Consider the following 24955-nt stretch of genomic DNA (forward strand, 5'->3'; position numbering starts at 1 on the left):
CAGAGCAGAACTACTTAATAGTTTATGGTTGAATAATAGACTGAATAAAAATATTAATTCAGTAAATAATTTCATTATTGATTTATACCTGAGTGTATGTGTTTGCACGAGGCTGTGTGAAATTATATATCGTCCTAGCTAATCGCATTAGAGTATGTCGCATATTTCTCCATTCAGCCACGCAGTTAAAGAAATCTCAGAGATAAAGCGATTGTTTCTGACACAGCCTACACGCGGGCAGGGGCTGCCTGGACTTAGCAAAACCCCAGTGTCTGCCTTCAATGCACCTGTCATGCTCTTGATATATGATCGCATGTGTTTTAGGGTTCACCAGGCATCAGTGTCACCTGCAGAGTGTTTTTGACATAATGACTGATTAGCCCTCCTGCCACAGAGAATTTCCAGGTAGCTACTGTTTAGCACGAAAGAATGAGAGACGTGGAGTCATTTTAAGATTTGCATTAAAATATCCTCCCTAGAAACACGTTTATTGATAGCTTATATACACTGCGTTTCTCAGCCTGACACTCAAGAATCACTGTGGATTCTATCACAGAATAACACATTTATAATGTCTAGTCAGGCCTGCAGCCTCTTCCTGGAGCAGGTGCTTCTCTGAAACACAGATCTGATTCTCAGGCAGCAGGTCCTCCATGATACTCAGCAAGAGCACAACAGTGCTCAACTGGACCCATTTTTTACGTTTCTGTAGCATCATCGTTCCTGTTGTATATCTCTAATATCATTGTCAAAATAGTTTCAAGGAAAAATTGTCTCCTAAATTTGATTCTTCTCCAGAGTTTGCTTTTAAAGAACGACATTAACATACACTAGGTTGGAGATCTGAATGACTAAGCATTAAAAGATCAGATCTTTATGTGCGTATCTCTGTTCTGTTTTGTTACCCATATCACTGGACTAAGGTGACTTTTTGTGCAATGAAAATAACACATTTTATTAGCTTCAGACCATTATTGCTGATTTGACTTCATATTCCTGTTTGCTACTGTAGGATTATGATTTGTTTGCTGGTGTTTTTTGTTTTCACCTCATACTAGTAGATTTCATCTTTGAGACTAACTGCCAGCATCCCAGTGGCTTGTTTAACATCGCGTTCTACAAAAGGCTTGTTTTTCGTCCTCTCATTAGAAGAAGTGTGGCGTGATCAGACGGCACATACTGATGGAGTGGCAGAAGGGTCGAATCCCACAACATTGCACTTTCACTAATGTGCCACAAAAGTGTTGCACTGGAGGAGGAAAAACATGAGAGGTGCCCCCCCCCCCCCCCCCCACCAAAAAAAGATGTTATTTTACAGAGATGGCCCACAGAGGGGTGCTGATGATCACCTAGGGCCAATAGTTGAGGCACGGCATATTGCTGCCATATTGTACATGCCACCAAAAGCATCCTTTAATTATCCTCTGAATATTCACGGAGGTTAAAAATGATGCTACGTGCAGATTTACATCTTTTCTGTATTTACTCCACTGCTTGGCCATGTGCTGCCTGCAAACAGCCGCTTTGCTGTCATTCCTCAAAAGTTTTGACAAGCTGCAGGCTGTAATCATTGACAGAAACCAAGCACAACAATATCCGCTTGACAAGAAATGGAGAAACTCAAAATGGTGCTTTGCAAAAATGGCTCGTGCTGTATTTTCAGGGGGCAAGGTATTAAGGGCAGTGATTTGATGGATCTATTGGCAACAAGTCTACATGGTAGTGCTTTGATTGACAGAGACCAGATTTCCATGTTTAGATGGGTCCAGTGGCTTATATGGTTTGAATTGAATATTTTTTATACATGTAGCTAGACATTTGTTTGGCTAAATTTGTCTCTGTAATGAATCATGCTGAGATTCAGTAGCAGAGTGATCCATAGTGATTTATTTGATGAATAACACAGAAAGAATCCAAGCTCAGGGTTGTTGAACAGACAAGATGTTCAAATCCACACTGGGGCAGAACTTTAGCGGAATCAGAACTCGAAAACTGAATCCACATAAACAGGCAACGGTTTACAAAACACTAGTAACAAATAAACAAATAAATGAACACTATGAACCAGGGGCGTCAGAAGCAATTTGAATGTGGCGGGGGGGGGGGGGGGGGGGGGGGCACACTGGCATAAACTAATATTTTAAGATCTTATGGTGGCGACACCCATGCTATGAACACTTAGCAGAGAGGCTAACTCACCATATTTCACAAGAAGGTAACATATGCAGGGGTCCTTAAGTGGTTTTGAGGGTAAATAAGAAAAAGGTGTCTTCAATAATGCCAGGAGGATGATCGGTATAGGGCTGGCTCTTGGATCTCGGGGTCTGACACCTAACAGTCTCTTTTTTTTTGGAAAGATTTCAGAACATTTAGCCAAGTGGGACGCCAGGCTCCAGGCTCTCAGGGCACAGCCAGACCACCAACAAACCAGTAACAGGCCAAAGCCTCTTAATGAGGTGCCAGGACTCATAAAATGAATACAAGAAGCAAATGGTATCCCCATATTGGCAATGTGGAACTAATTAAAAGGAAAGTGGCAATTTTAAGATTCTTTTTTCATCCCCTTGATGCTTAATACAAACACACACAGACACGCACACGCACACACACACACACACACACACACACACACACACACACACACGCACACACACACACACACACACACACACACACACGGGTTTGTAATTACATCTTTAATTACCCCTAAGCATAAGTAACCAAACAAAATATGAGATTTTTGGCAATTTTTGTTTTTCTGATTGCATTCACAGACCTTTTTGGGGACCTGAACAATGGTCCCCACAACGTCAAAAAACTATATTTTTACTGGCTTCCGTGCATAAATCAAGCCTCTATTGCATGGCAGGTCCATGAGCAATGCAAATACTGCAAGGCGTCGCCACTTACAGCAACATCGGTCACATTCACAAGATGGAACATTCAACCTGTCGACCTGCGAATTTCCATCTCATGTGTCCATTTGTAACATTGTCCCCCCCCCCTTTGGTCCCCATAAATATGTTCATGCTGAACCATCACATCTAGCAGTACAATAGAGAATGACCTCTGACGTATAATTATCACCACACATATGCATGCACTACATGAGAATGAATCCACGGTTTCATATTCAGTATGTACCTACTGGAAATCTTGCCATGAACAAGTTAAAGGTTTTGCTGTGAATGCTGCACATCTCATCACAAATAATTACAAAAATATCAAAGTAATATGAAAGGTATTAGTTGAAAAGCAATTTGTTATAGAAATGGCATAGAAAGCCCAGTACAAAACGACCTTAATTCAAACTCATGCCCTATAAACACTGTCCTTCAGGACAACACAAGAGCACAAATATGTTAACTGTTAAAACAGGAATCAACAATTCAGCGTAAAGCATACAGTATGAAGCATAAAAGTCTCACATTCCGATCGGAATGCAGTGCCATTCTGGTTATTATTGTCATGACCCGGCTCGTCGGCTCCTCGTGTGTGCCACGCCCCCTGATTACCCGCGTGTGCGTCCCTGATTGTCTCCAGCCTTGTCTGATTACTTTGCTTAGTCTTGTCCTGTTTTAAGTCCTGGTCTTGCCTGTTACCCTTGTCCGTCATTGTGGATGTTGGTTAGTCCCTGTCCGATGTTCCCTAGTCCCCGTTACTCCAATAAAACCCCGTTATTCCCCGTACCTGGTTTCCCTTGCCTGTTTCCCGCACGATCGCCGTCTCCAGTATTTCCGGATCGTGACAGAATGACGGACCCAAAGAAGAAGCAGAGAGAAAGGAAGAGGCTCCCTCAAGAGCCGATCTCTCTCGGCGCCTGCTCGCTCTCCAGGCTTTGGCTTCCGGCGGAGGACGAGAGGGAGGTACCTGCCCTACCTCCAGCCCGGGGGCCGACCACACGCGTCCCCGATCCTGCGTGGAAGTACTGGCTCTCAAGTGAGGACGAGGACGAGGAGCCCTTCCACTACCCGGAGCCAGAAGCCTTTTTTCCACCGTCCGTTTTTACGGACATCGCGCCGCCTCCCGCAACCGCCAGGCGCCTGCGAGGGAGACGGAGGAGAACGGCGATCGCCCGTACGGAGGACCTCCCTCCGTCATTGCCGGCGGACCCCGCTCCCGTGCGGCCGCCATTGCCGGCGGACACCGCTCCCGTGCGGCCTCCATTGCCGGCGGACACCGCTCCCGTGCGGCCTCCATTGCCGGCGGACACCGCTCCCGTGCGGCCGCCATTGCCGGCGGACCCCGTTCCCGGGCGGCCGCCGCCGCCTGCGCAGCCATCTTCGCTGCCGCCGCCACCCATGATCCTCGCTGACAGGTACTTCACCCTCCAAGGACTGTATTGGAGGGTGATGGGAGAACCGGCCCCACAGGGCCCTCCGGAGGGGGAAAAGCTCGCAGTGCAACTGGGGCAGGATTTCGCCTCTTTCACTCCAGAATCCCCGTATTCAGATCTGGAGAGGATGGCTGAGGACCTCCGGAGGCTGATCAAGCTCCGGAGAGCTCCGGAAGCGCCCCCTCCGCCTGCAGCTCCAGGGCAGGCGCCCCCACTGCAGCAGCCTGCAGCTCCAGGGCAGGCGCCCCCACTGCCTCCAGTTCCTGACCGTGCTCCAGTTCCTGCAGAGGCACCCCCTCTGCAGCCGCCTGCTGCAGCTCCCGGGCAGGCGCCCCCTCTGCAGCCGCCTGCTGCAGCTCCCGGGCAGGCGCCCCCTCTGCAGCCGCCTGCTGCAGCTCCCGGGCAGGTGCCCCCACTGCAGCCACCTGCTGCAGCTCCAGGGCAGGTGCCCCCTCTGCAGCCACCTGCAGCTCCAGGGCAGGCGCCCCCTCTGCAGCCGCCTGCTGCAGCTCCCGGGCCGGCGCCCCCACTGCAGCCACCTCCAGTTCCTGACCGCGCTCCAGTTCCTGACCGCGCTCCAGTTCCTGACCGCGCTCCAGTTCCTGACCGCGCTCCAGTTCCTGCAGAGGCACCCCCTCTGCAGCCGCCTGCTGCAGCTCCCGGGCAGGCGCCCCCACTGCAGCCACCTGCTGCAGCTCCAGGGCAGGCGCCCCCTCTGCAGCCGCCTGCTGCAGCTCCCGGGCCGGCGCCCCCACTGCAGCCACCTCCAGTTCCTGACCGCGCTCCAGTTCCTGACCGCGCTCCAGTTCCTGACCGCGCTCCAGTTCCTGACCGCGCTCCAGTTCCCGGGCAGGCGCCCCCCCCGCGGCCTGACCGTGTTCCTGTCCCGGCGCCCCGGCGACCTGACCGTGTTCCTGTCCCGGCGCCCCGGCGGCATGCAGCAGCTCCAGAGGCGCCCCCTCCGCCTGCAGCAGCTCCAGAGGCGCCCCCTCCGCCTGCAGCAGCTCCAGAGGCGCCCCCTCCGCCTGCAGCAGCTCCAGAGGCGCCCCCTCCGCCTGCAGCAGCTCCAGAGGCGCCCCCTCCGCCTGCAGCAGCTCCAGAGGCGCCCCCTCCGCCTGCAGCAGCTCCAGTCCCTGTCCTAGTCCCCGAGGTGGTCCTGGACAACTCCATCTTGGCTCCTCCCTCTTCGGAGGTGGAGGAGCTGGAATGGGACCCCTCGGGGACAGAACTCGTAACCCCTTGTCCCTCGCCCCGGCGAGATCGACCCCGAACTAGGGTCGGCTTGTCTGTGTCCCGCAGGGGAAGGGGACACAGACGCAGGGCTGGGGTCCCGCCCGCCCTGCCCCCTGGCTCGCCCTCCCTCGCCTGCGCTGGGGCTCGGTTGGCGCCTGCGGGTCCTGGCCCTCCGGGTCGGCTGTCGCCTGCAGGTCCCTCTCCGGTGCCTCGTCGCCCTGCCTCGCTCCCCTCTCTGGGTCCTGGTCGGTCGCCTGGGGGTTCCCCGACGGCGGCTCCTCGGTCGCCTGCGGGGCCCTTACCTCCGGCCCTTTCCCGGACGTCGCCGCCTGCTGCGGCTCCCCCCTCCTCCGGGCCTTCGCCCTGGCCCCTTCCTACTCCCTCGTCCCCTTCCCCGGTGCTCCCTCCTGCTCCCTCCCTGGCCCCTCCGCGGGTCCCTCGCCCTGTCTCCTCGGCCCCTCCGGGGTCCCCTCCGGCTCCGGCCTCCCGGCCGCCTGCGGCCCCTCCGGCTGCCTCCCGTCGCCCGCTGGGGCTCCCTCGGGCTCCCCTTGGTACCCCCTCCTTCTCGCCCTATGCCTCTGCCTTCGTACCTCATGTCTTTGCCCCGTCTGCTTTTGTTCCTCGCCCGTCTGTTCCGCCCTTTCCTGCTCCTCGTTTCCCGATGTTCCCTCCTTGCACTCCCGCTCCTAGTGTCCCGCCTGTCCCTCCTATCTCTCCCTTCCTGGTCTGTCTCTCCGCTTTCCCGGTCCTGTGTCGAGTCGTGTCTTACGTTCTGTCTCTCGCTATGTTTTGTGCCTCTGTCCTGTTTCCGGTCTCTCGTTAGTTTTGTTCTTTTCTCGGTCCCGGTTCCTGTGTCCCGTTCGTCGCCTCCTCCCTGGCGCGCCCGGTGAAGCGCGCCTTTGGGGGGGGGTTCTGTCATGACCCGGCTCGTCGGCTCCTCGTGTGTGCCACGCCCCCTGATTACCCGCGTGTGCGTCCCTGATTGTCTCCAGCCTTGTCTGATTACTTTGCTTAGTCTTGTCCTGTTTTAAGTCCTGGTCTTGTGTCGAGTCGTGTCTTACGTTCTGTCTCTCGCTATGTTTTGTGCCTCTGTCCTGTTTCCGGTCTCTCGTTAGTTTTGTTCTTTTCTCGGTCCCGGTTCCTGTGTCCCGTTCGTCGCCTCCTCCCTGGCGCGCCCGGTGAAGCGCGCCTTTGGGGGGGGGTTCTGTCATGACCCGGCTCGTCGGCTCCTCGTGTGTGCCACGCCCCCTGATTACCCGCGTGTGCGTCCCTGATTGTCTCCAGCCTTGTCTGATTACTTTGCTTAGTCTTGTCCTGTTTTAAGTCCTGGTCTTGCCTGTTACCCTTGTCCGTCATTGTGGATGTTGGTTAGTCCCTGTCCGATGTTCCCTAGTCCCCGTTACTCCAATAAAACCCCGTTATTCCCCGTACCTGGTTTCCCTTGCCTGTTTCCCGCACGATCGCCGTCTCCAGTATTTCCGGATCGTGACAATTATCCCCGAAGAGAAGATTTTTTTTGCTGAAGAGTGGGTTAGAAATGTATTATATGTAAATGGAATATTGATTCCAGGGGTGTCGGGGTGGGTGTGCACGGGTTTATGGCATATACAGTACGGATTTAAATGTCAGAAATGTGTATCAGTCAAAGGAGAACTGCGAATATGCATTTAAACTATTAACAGTATTCCCACCTCCGGAGACAGCACTACACCACTGACTGATTCTCTTCGGGAATAGGATGTGTCGTCATTCATTGTTTCTATGAACAGTGGAACCACTGAAGAAAGAACTGAATCTGGAAGTGAGTACCTTGTGTCCTGGAAGCAGTACAGGTTATTAAGCCGGCCGTGCTATTTCCTGATTTAGATAGCAGCAAAGGTCTTTGTGTTTGCTCTATCGTCGCTGTGGAAACCAGTTTCCGTCGGAGTATCAGTACCAGAATGTGTCAGATAGACTTCATACCACTTGGACTCGAAGTCCATTGCTCTCAATCAGTTATTTCACACATAGCTTCCTTTTCATCAACACAGATGGTTTCTAGCTCCTTATGTTGTTGGGGGAAATAAACAGAAACATTTTACAGAGACAGCAACTGTCGAGTGCCAGAAAGCAAGGAGAGCTACTTTTTTTTCTGGATGGAATAAACATGTTGAGCGCCCTTTTCACTGTTTTCCATACCCGGTGTTTGTTCACTGCACACAGCCTGGGGGCATTTCAAGCTGGGTAATTACTACCTGTGTGTGTGACAGCATCCCCAACAATGTCACACCTTCCTATCAGTGCTTTTCTCAATTAAGCCAGTATGCCAAATTGCAGATTTTAAATTACAGACAAATCCCCCCATTCTCCAATAAAGGCAGCATAATATGAAGTATTATTCATTTTCACTGGGGTTGGCCTTTTGTTAATCTAAGATCAATTGACAGGATGTAAACGAGCACATGGGAGTTTTACTTACAAGAAAATGTTCCGAGGGCAGAAAAAAAAACTATTGGTTCACAGAGATAACCAATCAGATTGTACAGGAAGTTGGTCTAAGCTACTAGAGGAGGCAGGACCAACCAATCAGATATCTTGGTCTTGCTTCTTCTAGATGCTTGGACGCACCTCCTCGACAGTTTGATTGGCTCATAGAAATATCATTTTTTCCTTCTGCCCTCAGAACATTTTTGTGTAAGTAAAACTCCCACGAGTTATAAACAAGTGGCAGGGTGCATTGTTATAAACATGGAGATCATAGTACAGTATGCAGCACAGTTTCTTTCTGCAATTAAAATGGCATGGGCAGAAATTCACAAAATATAAAGAAGAGCAGCAAAGAGGCTGCACACTTGGGTACACAAAGCACTCACCTATGACACAGCATGTTTGGAAAAGTATATGTACACATTTTAAAATGGCTTAATACGAGAGCCTTATAGAAATTCTTCATATTTAAAGAAGAGAAGCAAACAGAGATCCTCAGACCCCACCCCAGTGCAGAGATAATTAAGATCCTGTTTGTCAGAGATGAAGTGTAGCATAGCTGTTCTCCCAAGCAGCAGGGTTCAACCGAGGATGCAAAAAAAGAAAAAGCTATATAAATTCTTCCTCTTTTTCCAGTACAGTATCTACCTGGGGAAGGAAAGGATAAAACATGCTTTGTTGTATAAAAATATACATGCAATTAGCTCTCTAAATGAAACAGCTTTAACTTCAGTAATTTCACCAGCGTAAATGCTTACTTTAATTGGTCTCATTATTGTTCAGTGTGCCACTCCTGTTAATACACTGATGCTTAATTATTCTAAATAAGCAGTTATGATGTCATTATCATTGGTCTCAGTCAGCTGGACGATTCTCTTAGCTGGAAGCTGTTTTGCTTCGTTTTACTGTTTTCTTTTATTTTCTGCACACGATCATTTTGTTTACGGCGGTGCTTTTGTGGGCTGGAGACTCGGGAGGGATTCTGTCAATCTGTCATCACCCTGACAGCTCTCTGCCCCCTGGGGCATCAAAACAGTGTAATAAGGAGCAGAATAATGTAGTATTATGATACTTATGTATTAATTAGCTAGTCTTAGTTACTGATCTCATGTTAATTAATTATTAATGAATTGATGACACATCTTTCATCTCAAGCAATTACTGTATTTGTTACTATATCTGTTAATTTTGTAAACCTTTGTGAAATATTGAAGGAACTACTGAAGGAACAAGTCATGAATAACACATTAAATACTGATCTTATGTTTGTTCATCATTAATGAATCATGACGCATCTTTTATCTCAAGGAGCAACAGTATTTCCTCATTATTTGTGCATCAGTAGTAATTGGCTTAATACTAAGCGATGTGTCCTGCTTTAGGGCTCTTTATTGGGTGAAGTCTCCATATTTTCATCCATTTTATATAACTGCAATTTTCTGGTGATATATAACATTCTATTTATCTATATAGTACTCTTCATTGGTAGCATGATGCTGATTGTGTAATGTATTTTAATTGGTTTGATTACTCTGATTCACAATTTAAAACAGTACTAATTAATATATAGTATATATTTTGGTGTCTATAATGAATTAATGGTTAATTTATGAAGATACTATAGTATAGTATGGGACTATACTACAGATTAGTAAAAGTGTAAAAACAGCCATTAAGACTTTGACAAATAATTATGTAGTACACACTTACTTACTGTTGTGACGGTTGTCCTTTTTATTCGTATCACATAGTTGTAAAAATCTATTTAGTTATATATATATATTTATAAAGTAGTCTATTCAAGGTTTCTTGGGGTGTTTTTATATGTCTACAAGAAAAAGTCAGACAGTAACTTATATCCCATTGGCGACATAGCCGACTTCAGAGGGTTAATGCATTAATTAACCATTAACTAATTAATAAATTACGACGATTCATGTACTGATCCCTTGCTTCTTCATCATTAATCATTCATGACAGTTCATATATTCCACGTAGTTACTATATTCGTTAACAGTTAACTAATTAGTTAAGAAAGGTAAGACTTCATGGGGGATGGTGGGGTGGGGAGGATAAGCAAAAATTACTTACCTGTAAGTCATTTACTACTCAAGAACAAATCATGAACTAATATAGATTTCCCCATGAAATACATGTCATGATTGATTAATGATGAACACCATCAGTACTTAACAAAATCTTAGTTATTGGTTAATTATTGCATTAAGTAAGCATGTACTACTACATTATTCATGTCCCCTCAAGTAAAGCTACCACAATTTGTACGCACAGTTAACAAGAAAGACAATAATGTCATTGCTCCCTAGTCACTTAATTATTTCTGTTGAACAGCTATTTTCTTTCTTTTTAGGCTCTCAAATCAACCAGACATCACTAAAAACAAAACATTTACTTCAAGATAACAATGTTTTTGTTTAGAGTATATTTTTAATGCCTGTTATCGCCAAAATATTTGTTCCTGCTTATCACTTCCGAATTGTGTCAAATTATCTGATGCAGCAGGATCAACGGCTTAATCTGCCTCTTTATTGGAACACGGGGGCAGCGCTTCAACATACTGGTGACTCACAAACAAATGTGGAGCCGGGTCAAAGGTCAAATGTCTTTGGGAAACCAAAGTGACGAATCCTTTAAGACATGTTTGCAATGTCTCTGGAAGCTTAAATGATCTGCATTTGTAAGAGCAGTTGTTTCAGGTGAATTGCATCTGAGAGATCAGCACAAAAACTCCCCTCAAAATTGTCCTTAAAAAGAGAAGGGGTCCAACTGACCCAATATTTTCGTTATATTCCATTACAAGACATAAAATCTATAGAAACATATGTTAGGATGGAACTTGGTTAGATCAGGCTGACCTGATATACAGTATCGAGACTTTACCTCAGTCTGGAAGGCAGATATGTCATTCGGAAGTAGTGAAAGTGCTTATTTCTCAACTTATTCAAAAATCTGTTCAATTTTATACAAGAAGGTTTACCATTTACCATCCGATGTGATCCATCCTTCCCATTGCTAATCCAGTACAGGGTCGCAGTGAACCGCACTGTTCTGCAGGATTTTCCTAGAGATCACTTGGTCTCAGCAAGCCAGCTTATGAGTGTCGTTACAATTTACATGCTAATGTGTGACAATGTTAATGAGCCGGACTGAGCGGTACGCTGCTGTACAAGGCTAACATATGCGCTGTGGGCCATTCGAGTTCATGAGTTTACACTACTGGGTATATAAAAGGCTTTTAGCCACTGGCTTCATTGACTTGTCTGTGGAGGACAGGTCTTCTGTTTGACTTTAAGCAAAGTACGAGAGAATGACAGATGGCATACGTGACTGGAGCTCTCAATGTTACTGGACAGCACTGCTGCGGGCCTCATTTTGGCTGAGTCAGCCAAAACAAACCTGCCTGTTTGCTGCCCATAGCACTCAGACTCTGGGAGGTTATTCAATAGCTATGCCAGCTGATCGTTTTATTCATCAAGGTGCTGGAGGTGATACAGGTGTTCCCCTGACCTATCCCTGCTAAAAGCTGAACGTGCCCACTGGGAATCCTGAAGGAGGATGTAAAGGATGAGTCAATTAAAAAACAAAAACTACGTTCATACTTGACGGGGTACAAATACTTAGAAGTAACTCAGTTTGTGCAATTAAGTTTGCTGTTAATTAATTCATAGGTAATTGCATAATACTGTTACTGTTAATTCTGCCCCATCAAGTAAAATGTCACTAAAAAAACACACACACCTCATGTATTATTCCTGCATGCACATGCCCTTAAAGGAGAAGTCCAAGACAATGATATGGCAGGGCAGTTTCAGTTATCTTCGGGGTCACAAACTAATAAATGTAACACTGCTTACTAAATATGATTTGAAGTCCTCTTAAAGCAAATTCAACCAGGATTGTTCAGTCTCGAAGAGTAATGTCTTTGATCATGGCTCGGTAGAATCCCGGATTTGGAGCTGCATGGTATTGAGCAGCTGTGAACGTTTTTTTTGTGTGGATGAATAACTCGTATTGATTTTCAACTCTGGGGCTGTGCAAGTGGCAGGTTAAATGATATTGAACTAGGGGCAGGAAATTTGACAACAATCCCTGTTAAATGGGAATACAGGTGGAGGGAGTCCTTCAGCAGAATTTAGCCTTTTATGTGTGATATACATGTCTATCTTCCAATAACTTGACTCGACCTTGGTACAGGCTAACAGCAAGGTGTTTTTATAAAGGATTAAGAGAAATCCTCAAATAGTCACATCAATAAAAAGAATATGAATTAAATATGATCTTTTTGTTTTACTAAATTCTCATAAGCTCAAATGGTGGGTCATGGACGCACATAGATTATTTTCAAGATTTTCCAAAGAAAGTGCTCATTTTAATTTACTTTGAAAACAAATACTTTTTGTGATTGGCTTGTCAGCATGTGCCTGTGTACTGCTGTGGTCTTTGCTCACAGATGGAAATCTTCTTGCATACATTATCTGTCCTGGAAACCGCTGTGGTTTGACGAGTCTTCGTCAGCAGAGCTGTGATAAGGGATAGTGTACATTTCATGCCTTTACAGATTGCAGACCCAATTATGCAGTGGGAGATATAAAATGGACATCATCTGCATATAAATTGATTTGAAAACTTAAAGGAATGGGGATTCATAACACATAATTGTGAGATCCACATCACAGAGCCTAATGGGCTAAAAGTTATTAAGTGCAATAACGTTAACAACAGGCTTCGACTCCTCCTTTTTTTGATTCAAATTAAATAGGAATTAAACAATTATCACAGGCCTTTATTTCACAGAGCACTTTACTTTGCAGTAAAGAGTTATTGAAACTGTGCTTTCAGTACTTTACTAATGAAGAATGAGCTTCATTTCCATGATCCTTTGGGTTGTGGGACCTGCCAGAACCTGCTTCTTCATTGTGATTGTTTTTTTCTTTTTGGAACACATTTCTGGTGCTTCTTCCAAGCAAACAGAATATTCATCGTGACTAAATAGTATTGTTTTTTTAATGTCTATAAATAATTAGCCTATCAAATGGGCATGGTGTTCTAATTAAGTCGAAAAGGTTTAAAAATGCAGCACGGACTATTTTTAATGTAATAATATAATATTTCTCATTTTCATTTTCTCTTCCCTAAACTCTTATAACTGAAGAAATCTGGTCCTTAGCCCTGATCTCTAGTAGGCCTGTTCCACTTCTTTTACTGTTCCTGACAGTTCCGGTCCTAACCAGCCAGTTCCAGGTATGGATTGTTCTGTAATATGGGCCCATTTTGTCAAGAGTGTTTTAAATACCATTGGCAATAATCCTCTCTCCAGATGTGGTTTCCATATATCTTGAAAGCAAGCGAATCAACATCATTGTCTAAAATTACGAAGCCGAAAGACTAACCCAGCACCATATAAATATAGCAGAGGTTCTTAAAATAAACAAACAAGTTAATAAATAAGAACTGGATTTTGGAAGGTTTTCTCGAAGGTATTTTTTTTTATTATTAATTGCACTGGTGAAAATGGCAGAATGCATCTCTGGTGAGTTAATGGAATTTAATCCATAATATATATATATATATATATATATATATATATATATATATATATATATATATATATATATATATATATATATATATATATATATTTAATTGTCAAGCAGTATGCAAACATTCTCTACATTCTCCTCCAGATGGTCCTTCTCTAACATTTGAATCTATACTAGAATTGTACAATGACAGGCATCGTTTCAAACAGCACTGAACTCAAAAAACACCCATTCCCTAGTAAACATTACAGATTACAGAAGATGTGACATCACTGATAGCGACGACCATTCTGATGTCTATGTGACATGGTGGCAGTAGATGTTCCTATTGATTTTGAGCAAAAAAATCCGTATTTGTATATTAAAGCATGTGTAACCACATTCTGTCAGTCAAATGCCATCATGAAATATTCATTTGTTTTGAGGCAGCGTGTGCGCTACAAATATGTTAATAAGTTACTTCATATTCACAGACAGTGTGTAGGCTTATTCTACAGTATATCCTACATTTGCAATTACTATTATATAGGTATAATAATGTATGATTCTCCTTGAGTGGTCTTATCTGAATGTTGCATAGCGCACTTCATAGACAGCTATAATGATAGCGTTAGCTGCTTCCGTATGGGCTCCCATATGCATCTAAATACTAAGCCGGTGGCTCCCTGGCCTGTTCCAGGGAATACAGGCTATGACAGAAAGAGAAGGAGAGAGGAGCCGCTTCAACTGCCCGAGTGCAAAATTGCTTAACCGTAAAAATGTAAAATACTGCTGAATTCCCCAGGTTTATTCCGGACGTAGAGTGTGGCGACTCCATATCACTTCGTTTGGCTGCAGTAGTTGCAGTTTAATTTTGGAAGAACTGTAAAGAATAGTAAGTATAGGAGACGGAGAGAAATTGAAAGCGAGAAAGAGATGAGGAAGGGGATGCAAAGAAAATGGAGAGAGTAGAGTCGTGCTGTACTCTGGATGAGCCGAACCCTCTCAGACAGCTGACAGCTTTAAAAAGTCACCCAGCCCCTAATCAGCGAGGGACATTTATAATCACAAGCAGAAACAAAAAAGCAAACAGAAAGGACATATCGATAAAATGTTCCCCATGTGCAAGATGCAGACAAATGCTTGGCACGTACTCTAAAATGACAGCTATTAATCAAATGATTTTCAATCAAATATTTTCTGTTCTAAAGGAAGAAAAGCGTGATGTCACCTGAAAGGGAAAATTCAGGCATGCATCTTGCTTTCTGTTGTTTACTGGAGGGGTGGCTGCCCGAAATATCCAAAGATAACGTATCTCCAAATAACCAAACAGCCATCTGGTAATCTTCAAATCCTCAGGTAATTATTGTGCAATCTCAAGATAATCTTATCTGTATCCTCAGTGAGACACCTTATATGACATCAGATTAAACGTAATCTGCTAAATGTCGGCAATTAACGTAGGCTCAGCGTGGGGAGCGGAATTTTTGTTTTCATGCAGAATAAAGATCAGAAATTAGAAGGAGGAAAAGCCCATGAACTTGGATAATTAATTTGGCTCAGGCAACTTCTGTTGGTTTGTTGCTTTCGGCAAGGGCGACGTCAGCCGTGACTGGGATTAGCGGAAAATCCTCTAAGAAATATCCCTGCTTTAAAATGAAATAAACACATGAAATGCTCCATGTGAAATTTTCAAGATGCTGTTATTATTATTTAACTTTTTTTTCCCTTTTTTTTTTTTTACTCTAATTGCATCAGTCTGTTGATTTCATGTTTACGAGGTTGAAGGTCGATTTCCATTAAGTGGCTATCAGGAATCATAATAGTCAACATCTGCTTTTGAGACCATTGTTACATAACCTTATGATTACTGTACTCAGTAAAAACCCCAGGCTCATGCTGGACTGTCACTGAAGCTGCAAACAGGTGCCAAAGTTGTTACACACTTAAGCCCTTTGCAAATAGTTACTGGAGGAATTTTGCTGCACTGCGAAGACTGTAGCCTCAAACCTCAGAAGAGGAAGCTGTTGAACAAAGATTTTACCCAGAATAGCTTAAGTAAAGTAAATATTCAGCTTCAAAAATGGCTGATTTGTAAAGCTTTCATATTCCTTGGTGAGATTCCTTTCACTCTAGTTGAGAACATCTTCTAACATGAGGAGTGGAACTAGACTGTGGGGAAACCACATCACTAACCAAGCTACGAGTGCCTTTGTTTTATGTTAAACTTAGACAATAATTTTAGCCAATTTCCATTATGATTCCATGATAACTGACTGAGGGGGTGGCGCGGTAGTGCGGTGGATGGTATTGTTGTCTCACTCTGGGACCAGAGTTTCAGTCTCCGCCATAGCTCCATGTGTGTGCAGTTTGCATGTTCCTTCCTGTCACGCCCACGCAGGCGGGAACTACCGGGTGTGCAGTGTTACAGTTAATTAGGGGAAGTACAAAGGAGACCAACTTACCTCAGCAAATGTTTTTGAGCCATACTAAGCGTTTCTTTGTCTCCTGCCTTCCCCATCTCCCTCGCCCGTTCCATCCACCTAGTGTGTTCTCCTTACCTGCTTCCCTTTCCTTCCCCAGAACCGCTCCTGACCCGACTCCCCCACCGAGACCGGCACGTCCCGTTCCCGCTCCCCTGTGTGGTCCTGTCTCATGCCTGCTCGTTGGACGGATTTCCTGGCTTTCGACCCCCGCGCTCCTTAACCGACCACGATCCTTGCTTGTCCCTTCTTGTGCCTCTGTTCCAATCTCGCCAATAAACGCCAGGTACTCCAGATTCCACCCCACAATCCAAAAACACATTTAATGGAGTTACCAAATTGCCTGTAGGTGTAAATGGTGTGTGAGTGTGATGGGTTAGAACCCCATTCTGGGTTGTTCCCTGCCTTGCACTCACAGCCTTCAGGATAGACTCCAGACCCCACAACCTTGAATAGGACACATGGTTACAGAAAATGAATGACTGATTTGAACCAATCCTTGTCTTCTTTTTTAGGAAATAAGTCAATCATAATAAAGCATTTTTTTTCATTGATCTAGTTCCTCATGACTTCTGGGCTTAATGACGGCCTCTTTGTTCCTCAATGACAAGTGCTTTAACATCATGTTACAGCCAAATCATGGCCAATGTATGAATGTATTACATAACAAACTGGCACTCATGCAAGGTAACCTTCACCTTTCTTAAACGGTAACTGCACCAATAATTAACAATTCAGGAACATGACGGGAGTTGGGGTCTAAACCGGGAATGATTACAGTACTGAAGGTAACATTTTGTTTCAGGGAGGTAGCTGCATAAATTAAATAAAAAAAATTCAAACACTTCTGACATGTAAATTTTATTGTTTGAGGGTGAGCCTTTTCCACAACGAGAGAGAGATTCTGAAAGACAAAGGATTAAAACTGTTTGTCAGCCAATCAAGTGCGACGACTAAGGAAACTTACTGGTTGGCAAATCAATGCTGTCATAACCAAGACCTGAAAAAAGTTAAAGATCTTTCTTATTACAGCAGTCTAAAATTATTTGCAGCTCTGTTCAAAACTAGGCTAATTAGTCAACATGAGGTCATTTAGAACGCATGTTTCTGACAAGTTGTAATAATTACTACATATTCAGTTATACGGTAGTAAAATTGTTCCTAGATTATTATAAGATAAATAATGTATGTACAAAATGAATATAATAAGAATGTCCTTTACTATGCTACACTCACCTTGCGCAGTACAGGCAGTCCCCAGGTTACAAAATCCGTTCTTTAAGTTTATATTTAAGTCAAATTTAAGTCAGAAAAAATAAAAAATAATAATAATAATAATAATAGTAATAGATATGGTAGCTGAAGCCATTTAATGCTTTCAGGAGCATCACAAAGTTGTGCCTGCATTCGTTATGACGAACCATTGTATTTCACCTGAATTTTTGATATAATAGGCTTTATGGCAGTCTGTTCATAAGTTCGGGTTCTACGTAAGTTGGGCATTCTTAACCCGAGGACTGACTGTATGTGTTTCCTACACCGACCGATTACAAAATAAAAGATCCATGAAAGTATTTGTAAAGTATGTAGTATGTAACACATGCATAAGAACGACACATGTATCTCTCAAGTTCATCAAACGTAATCAGCCCTATACCACATTACCAGCCCTCTACCACATAACACATACCACATCTTCAGAGTTGATATTTTACCAAGGTGGCTCTGGACTTTATGGAGGCCATAGAACTAGTTATAGCAGATGCAGAGAGGGAGAAAGTTGTAGCCAACAAAAGCTTGGTTGTCAAGGCAATGAATAACAGCCCCACAACTCAATGCCAAGCCTTCTGTAAGAGAACTGATGCCATCTACTAAGAGGGACACTGTTAGCAGCTTGAGTGGCTGAACTCCAGGAGTGAGGAGGTGGGGGGGGGGTAAATACTGGAGCGGCAAACCCTGACTTTCATTGTGATGGAGAAAGGTCAGAGGTCACCAAAAGCACCAATGCGAGGCACCAAAAAGCGAGATGAACTTGATGTTACCTTTAGTTTCTAATTTTTCCAATGAATTCAAGCCCAACAGATTGTTAGTGTTGGTGTTTTCTTGCTGCTGTTGCCCCTTCTGTAATTTCCATGCTTCATTAACATAATGTGTAAAAGGCTGTTGATGACTAAGTAATGAGTTGAAAACACGCTTTCACTGGGAATTTGCATATTAATGAAGGAAAAAGGGGGCACTTTATCCAGGAAACGAATACACTGATCACTTTGCAGATTACTTCTCGTAATGGCTTGTGTTTGCCTTTTCAGATACTACTGTTTAAACTTTCCGCTATTGTCTTAAGAATAAAAGAATTTCTTCTAAAAAAAAAAAAAAACATCTTCCAAGACCCCGCGCATGTTCCCTTGGTAATTGCTATCTTTGGCAAACTGATTGGATTTTAATCTCTGTGAAGTAACATGCACAAATGCTGGCTACTGAGCGAATTCACTGAAGATGGCGGCGACTGAAATAAACGACGACGTTCTATAAACAAATGCCAGTGAGAAGGGAAACTCAAAACGAAAGACCTTTGCACTTTCCACTGTTTTTCATAATGGCACGTATATGTCATTGTGGAAACCAAGGCTCAACAGAGGCACAAATGAAAGAGGCACAGGAATTGTCATCTCGCTTGATGTTTCTTTCATTCCTTTCTTTTTTTTTCAGTTATTATTAGACATGCCCATGTTTGTAACTCACCCCTGGCCCGGTAAAATATTTGTTGCCGTGATGTGGGATGTTTTTAGCCATGGTGTGGTTGTCACATATGGATGCAGTTTTCTTTTATATGGCAATTTACATATGTGACAAAGTGACATTTTTGACAATGAAAGCAATTTATGTACTAAGAATTGTGCTTTTTTAAAAAAGTCCGTGCATCCAAAATTTGAAGCCTATACTGGGAATATCAGTGACACAAATGTTGCAAAATATTCACGATAAGATGATTTGAGACAAACAATAAGTCAACAGTCAGAAACAGTACTGTAATGATAAGAAATGACAAAAACTGTTCTTGTTTTTGAACAGCTTGGCCCCTTTTAAATGGGGCATTCTCACGTCCACAGATGGACTCTTGGGCCACGTGTGCCAACAGCCTTTGATTTACTGGCACATTTCATTAACATCCATGCTACCTACTGCCCCCAATGTTCAGCCCAGTGAAACCGTAATACCGAAAAATACTGAAGAAAAATGCCGCATGTTTTTCCCCCCCCCACAATTAATTTACAGTATCATCAAAGAATTATAATATTTTTATGAAAAAAGTTTATCTTAAAAATATAGATAGATAGATAGATAGATAGATAGATAGATAGATAGATAGATAGATAGATAGATAGATAGATAACTTTCATGGACTTAACTAAAATCAGTTATGGAATTATATACAAAGAATATGTAATTGCTGGTAAAAGTTCTTAGCTATATTTAATTTAAAGCACCACACCAACAGCATGTTAGATAAAATTGGATTTCAAGCATTACAAATGAATCAGTCAACTATGTTTTGTAGATATAGAAAAAGAGGCTTGTGTTCTGTGTTTGAGAATTTAATAAGGAGGTGATAACAATTTAAGGGAAATCTACTGGAAAATGAACTGTACAATAGATGAAGAATGTTGGAGTAACATTTGTCTGCAATGGGTTGGCACCCAGTCCTGGGTTGTTCTCTGTCTTGTGCCCGTAGCTATTGGGATAGGCTCCGGACCCCAGAGACCCTGAGTAGGACAAATGGGTATAGAAAATGGATGGATGGATTAATGTTTGTTATTGGGTGCATGATGAGGTAACTGACATTTATTTTTTAAGGAGAGCATCAAAGACGAGCAGCACTCAGATCTCAGTGCTCAGTACAGTGTTACTGCTGAGAAAGATGTCTAAAAGATAAGCAATCAAATATAAAATTCAAATTCTAATGCAAATAACCAAATTTTTCTGTCTGACCAGGCCATCAGATATTATTAATTTTGCAATGAATCATCCTACGGCTGCCTAAGATTAATGCTGGACCCAGGGTAGGAAGGCACCTTGTATACATATGCTGCTTATTTTCATTTTTTTGCCCTATGCAATAGTGCAAATGTATTTTTTTATTTTTGTAATTTTTTTGTGAATCCATCACCTCTCTAACCCAATGAGTAGATTATCAACAATCTACTGCAGCGTAAATAGGCAGAGAATGACTGACCCCAGGTGCATTTTACTTTTTATCCGCTTTCCATTACACATGTGTTATACGGTCGTAGAGGTTATCGGAAGGGCATCTTTTCTGTGCCATCTGGACATTCCGTTTGAGTGCAGCAGCCTTTGGGCGCTTTGCCGTATTATGGGTTTGACAAGAGACATAAATGATAGCAACATTTTGGAAAGAAGTACGAGTAAAAGCAGATTACTTTCATTTTGGGGGTGTCAAAGACTCCAAACATAAACCCCCATTAATTCCCGATAGCGTACAAATCTACTGCAGTAACAGACATGTATTCCAAGACTTTTATCCATCCATTTCCTGTAACCGCTTGTCCTATTCAAGGTCACGGAGGATCCGGAGCCAGTCCTGGAGACTCCGAGCACAAGGCAGGGAACAACCCAGGATGGGGCACCAATCCATTGCATCAAGTGGCCCTAATTCTCTTATGTAAAACACCAGGACTGGATAAGCAAGAAGAAGAAGGAACACAAATTCCTGAAGGGGAAAATTTAGCTGTATATCATACAGTTCTTAAATTTCCAAAACATTTTGTCTTTTGGGGGTATTATACTGTAAGATCTTGTCTGCTGGTTGTTTGCAATAATAATACCAATAATAATAATAATAATAATAATAATAATCAATTTTAAAACACAAGAAAATTTTTAAGATGTGGAGCAGTGTCGATATTTCTGAGGGAATACAACAAAAAAAATCAAATCTATTCTCTGTGTGATTTGATACTATATTTAGTGAAGTCTAATTAATTGCAATTTGCCAAGTAACTGAGAAATCTGAGAGTAAAGTCCGATCTAACTGCCACCTATCTGCACGCTCTGGTCAGGGTCCAGTGGAAATATAAAGACATAAATATTAATAAAACCATTCAGTTTATTTTCCTCAATATATTGGCTCAGATTCTTTTTTAATTCCTTGAGCATGAAAAAGTTTTGCTGAGAGTTATATATATTTTTTCTTATGTTTCTGCACACAAAAAAAAAATCTCTTACCATATGGCCAAAGCTCTTAAAGACTAGACTTTTTTTCCAGGAAACTCAACTTTTTAATTTTTTTTTTTAATGAATTATATTATTTAATTTTTAAATATTTAATTTGTTAGTCCTTTGGGGAAAAGAGCTGGACACAGGCGGTTCACATGTAGTACTGTTTAATTTAATTTTCTTGAAGATAAGTACAATATATGGGATATACATTGAGTGCACAGCAGATTAAAAATTTCCACAAAAGGTACATTTTGGTTCCTGTTCTGTTTTATTCCCTCTAGAACCATAACTAATCTTAAGTTATGAACTTTTAATTAGAACAGTTAATGGTTCTTATTGGGACAGCACTTTGAATGACAGGTCTTAATCCCAAAAGCAGGCACTAAATAATTTATGAGGTCATGCCTGAGCCCCACGTCACTTTAATGTGAGCACCAGCTCAAGGCCTGTATAAAACATGGGACTATTCACAGAACTGGCTTTGCATTTTTAATAAATGTGCTGCATGACTATGTTATAATGAGACATGTGTAAGACAGTAATTTGGATATAGTATCATTTTTTGAACCCTGGAATCTCTTTTCCCAGAAATAGGACTATATTCCCAGTGAAACATGTTTCCATTTATTCCCTGCAATTACTGTATGTTTTTGTAGGTCATTTTGTTAAGTAGGTATTGCTTGCTCCTGTAATTTATTGGTGGTGGTTGTGGGGGGGGGGGGGGGGGGGGGTATAATATGCACGATGGGATGTGCAGTGTTTAAATGTATCTATTAAAATTGTGTCCTATCTGTGGAGGTGTGTGTTCTGATGCCAGAATGTTTTATAACGTGTACCATTTTTAAATGACTTTTTATTCTGATGCAAATCCATCTTTCCATCCCTCTATTCACCCATCCATTTTGCATAACCGTGTATCCATTTCAGGGTTACATTAAGCCTGCAGCCTATTGCCAGAACCACAGGCTACATTGTAGGGGACAGTATAGATATGAAGTCAGCCCTCTCACACAAAACTCACAAACTGCGGGCTATTCAGAGTTAAAAACCCATGTAATTTGTGTCTTGGACTTTGTGAGAAAGCTGTTGGACCCAGAGGAGACTAATTCAAACAGGAAGACGGCTCACAATCAGAACAAGATGTCAGATCCACTCCCGAGCCTGCAGGTGTAAAGCCACAGTACTTTTTCCCTTTATTTGTTGTGCTGTAGCATGGCATGGGCGGAGTCGAGTGACAACCCACTGGCAGCTCCGAGAACACAGGGGGTTTATTACAAAATAAAACACACCACAAAACCAAAAGGGTCACGAGGGACCAGAAAAAACAGGAAACAACTAAGAATAAAGTAAATCATGGAATAAACACAACTAGAGGACTAAGAGAACACAGGGAGCAAAATTAGGCAAAAAATAAGCAAATAATGCACCCTAACAAACACTTCTGAACACCAATATGCGACTACAATGAACCATCAAAGAACAGAAACAGAAGAGGCGCTAAAATACACAGCTAATAAGACATAATGCAGGACAGGTGAGACCAACCAATTAACCAATCACAAAGACTCTGGGCAAAGAAGGAACAGGTGTGGCATGTTACAATTAAACAGCACTAGAGACTAGGGGACTAAGGATTAACTAAAACAAGGAAAACTGAACAAACAAGGGATAAGGAGCAAGACAAGGAACCAACTGAAATACAGGAACTCCAAAAACAGGAAAGCACTAATAACCAATAACAAACATTAGGGAAAACAAAAACCCATAACCCAGTGAGCTATACAGCAGTCTAGGGAACAGGGAGAACACAATAGGGCTAAGTGACTACAAGGTGGAACAGGGAACAGGATAGCAAACCACCTGCTGGTCAAAATGGAAACATGTAGGACAGGGTCAGATTGATACCAATCCTGACATTATTCCTATTATGTACATATTTACATATGTATTTTATTATTGTCATAGAATTTAAAAGACAGATGGCTTAAGGCTAGGTCAGGGTTCAGTAGACTGAGAAATCACATTTATTTTCCTAAACAAACAACTGAGTTTATGATTTTGTCATGCATTTGTGTAAAAACTTGTATGTGTGTGTGTGTAAATATATATATAAATGTAAATATACATGGCATAAAATTTATACCTTAAACAAATTAAAAACATTTACACAGCCTTGGTTTCTATGGTTCTCAAAATGCTCTATTAATTTCCATCACCATTCTCCTCAGCTTTAAGACATATTTTAGAAATGTTGCCTTATCATCTACATTGTATATAGAAACCCCCCTTGCATAACAGGTAAATTAACTAAAGTGACCCAGTTTTGCTTGGAGACTGTTCTGCTATAAGATGATTTGAGGATTCCTCTTTTCATGCTCTGGGAGTTGAAAGCATTTCAGCTTGTTTTAAGATTAGTGGGATCACTTCAGAATATATCTGAGCTCCAAAATGGTAATAATCCAAGATGTTCCTCGGACGCCTTTTAGAGAACCGATAACTAAAATTGTGTTGCATCAGTTATTTCCATGTGAAATGCCATGTTTTTGTTGCTGAATTTTTCCCAGTGGATGTTTTGTGTATTCTGTCAGCATGGCAAACCATTTTGAAACTTAATTTGCAATATATAACGTTGCAAAATTGAAAGAAATTATGATCACTAAAGAAACATTTGCCTAAAAGCTTCAACATTCCTGCAAGAGATTATTTTAAATTAAATACACAGGACTATCAGAATAATGTTGCAATAAATAATCTAACTACTGTAAAAGCTCTGTAAGTGAAATGAAATATATTCAAGAAAGAAAACTTTGTAACGGTCATAAGTAAGATTCTGTCAATAATGTGTTATGCTGTAATTTTGGTTTTAGTGAGGACACCTTGGAAAATATCAGTCTGTAGTTAATTCTATGCAATGAAGACGTCAAACACTGTGAGAAGTATCATAATGAAGATGAAGCCGTAAACCTCCAAACGTCCAAGATGCCATTGCAAAACCAAATCACGGGGTGGATTGCTTAATGTTTACCAACATTCTGTCCTTCATTCTAACCATTAGGTTCACTATATATAACAATCCATTAGCCAAAAATAAATAATAGAAATGTATTTATGATTCTATACGATAATGATTGTTATTCACGGTTTTTTTTGTGACATTCCGTTTCAATGAAGTAGAATTTGAGGAGTTCAGGCAAAGGCAGAGGCCAATGAATATTTACTAGCTGTTAGACTGTTAGCTGTTTGATTACCGTTCCCAGCACTGACATTGATGAATTGTGATGAGGAAAATGTTTCCGGCCTGCTGTCTTGAGCAGATTCGGGAGAGACTGAAGCATCTCCATGCAGACAGACATAAACATAAAGAGATGTCTCGGTTGTGTCTCGCACTGTATGTCATTACCACCTGCATGTTGATCTGCCGTCCTACAATAATGACAGCTTGCATTCGGGACATAAAATTTTACTTTGTCTGGGAGATATTTACATTTGAATTGGGATTTAATTCAGGCCACTCTGACAAGGATCTCTAATTTCCCTTCAAAATTAGCTTTTTTGCCTTTTATTGGGTTTTTGAATAATACGGATATCCCTAAAAGCCAGGCTTTATAGCTAACAAAAACCTCTTCTCTAATATCTAGAAGACTCAATAATATTCTTTC

Source organism: Brienomyrus brachyistius, chromosome 9 (assembly GCF_023856365.1).
Source record: "Brienomyrus brachyistius isolate T26 chromosome 9, BBRACH_0.4, whole genome shotgun sequence".
Taxonomy (NCBI): domain Eukaryota; kingdom Metazoa; phylum Chordata; class Actinopteri; order Osteoglossiformes; family Mormyridae; genus Brienomyrus; species Brienomyrus brachyistius.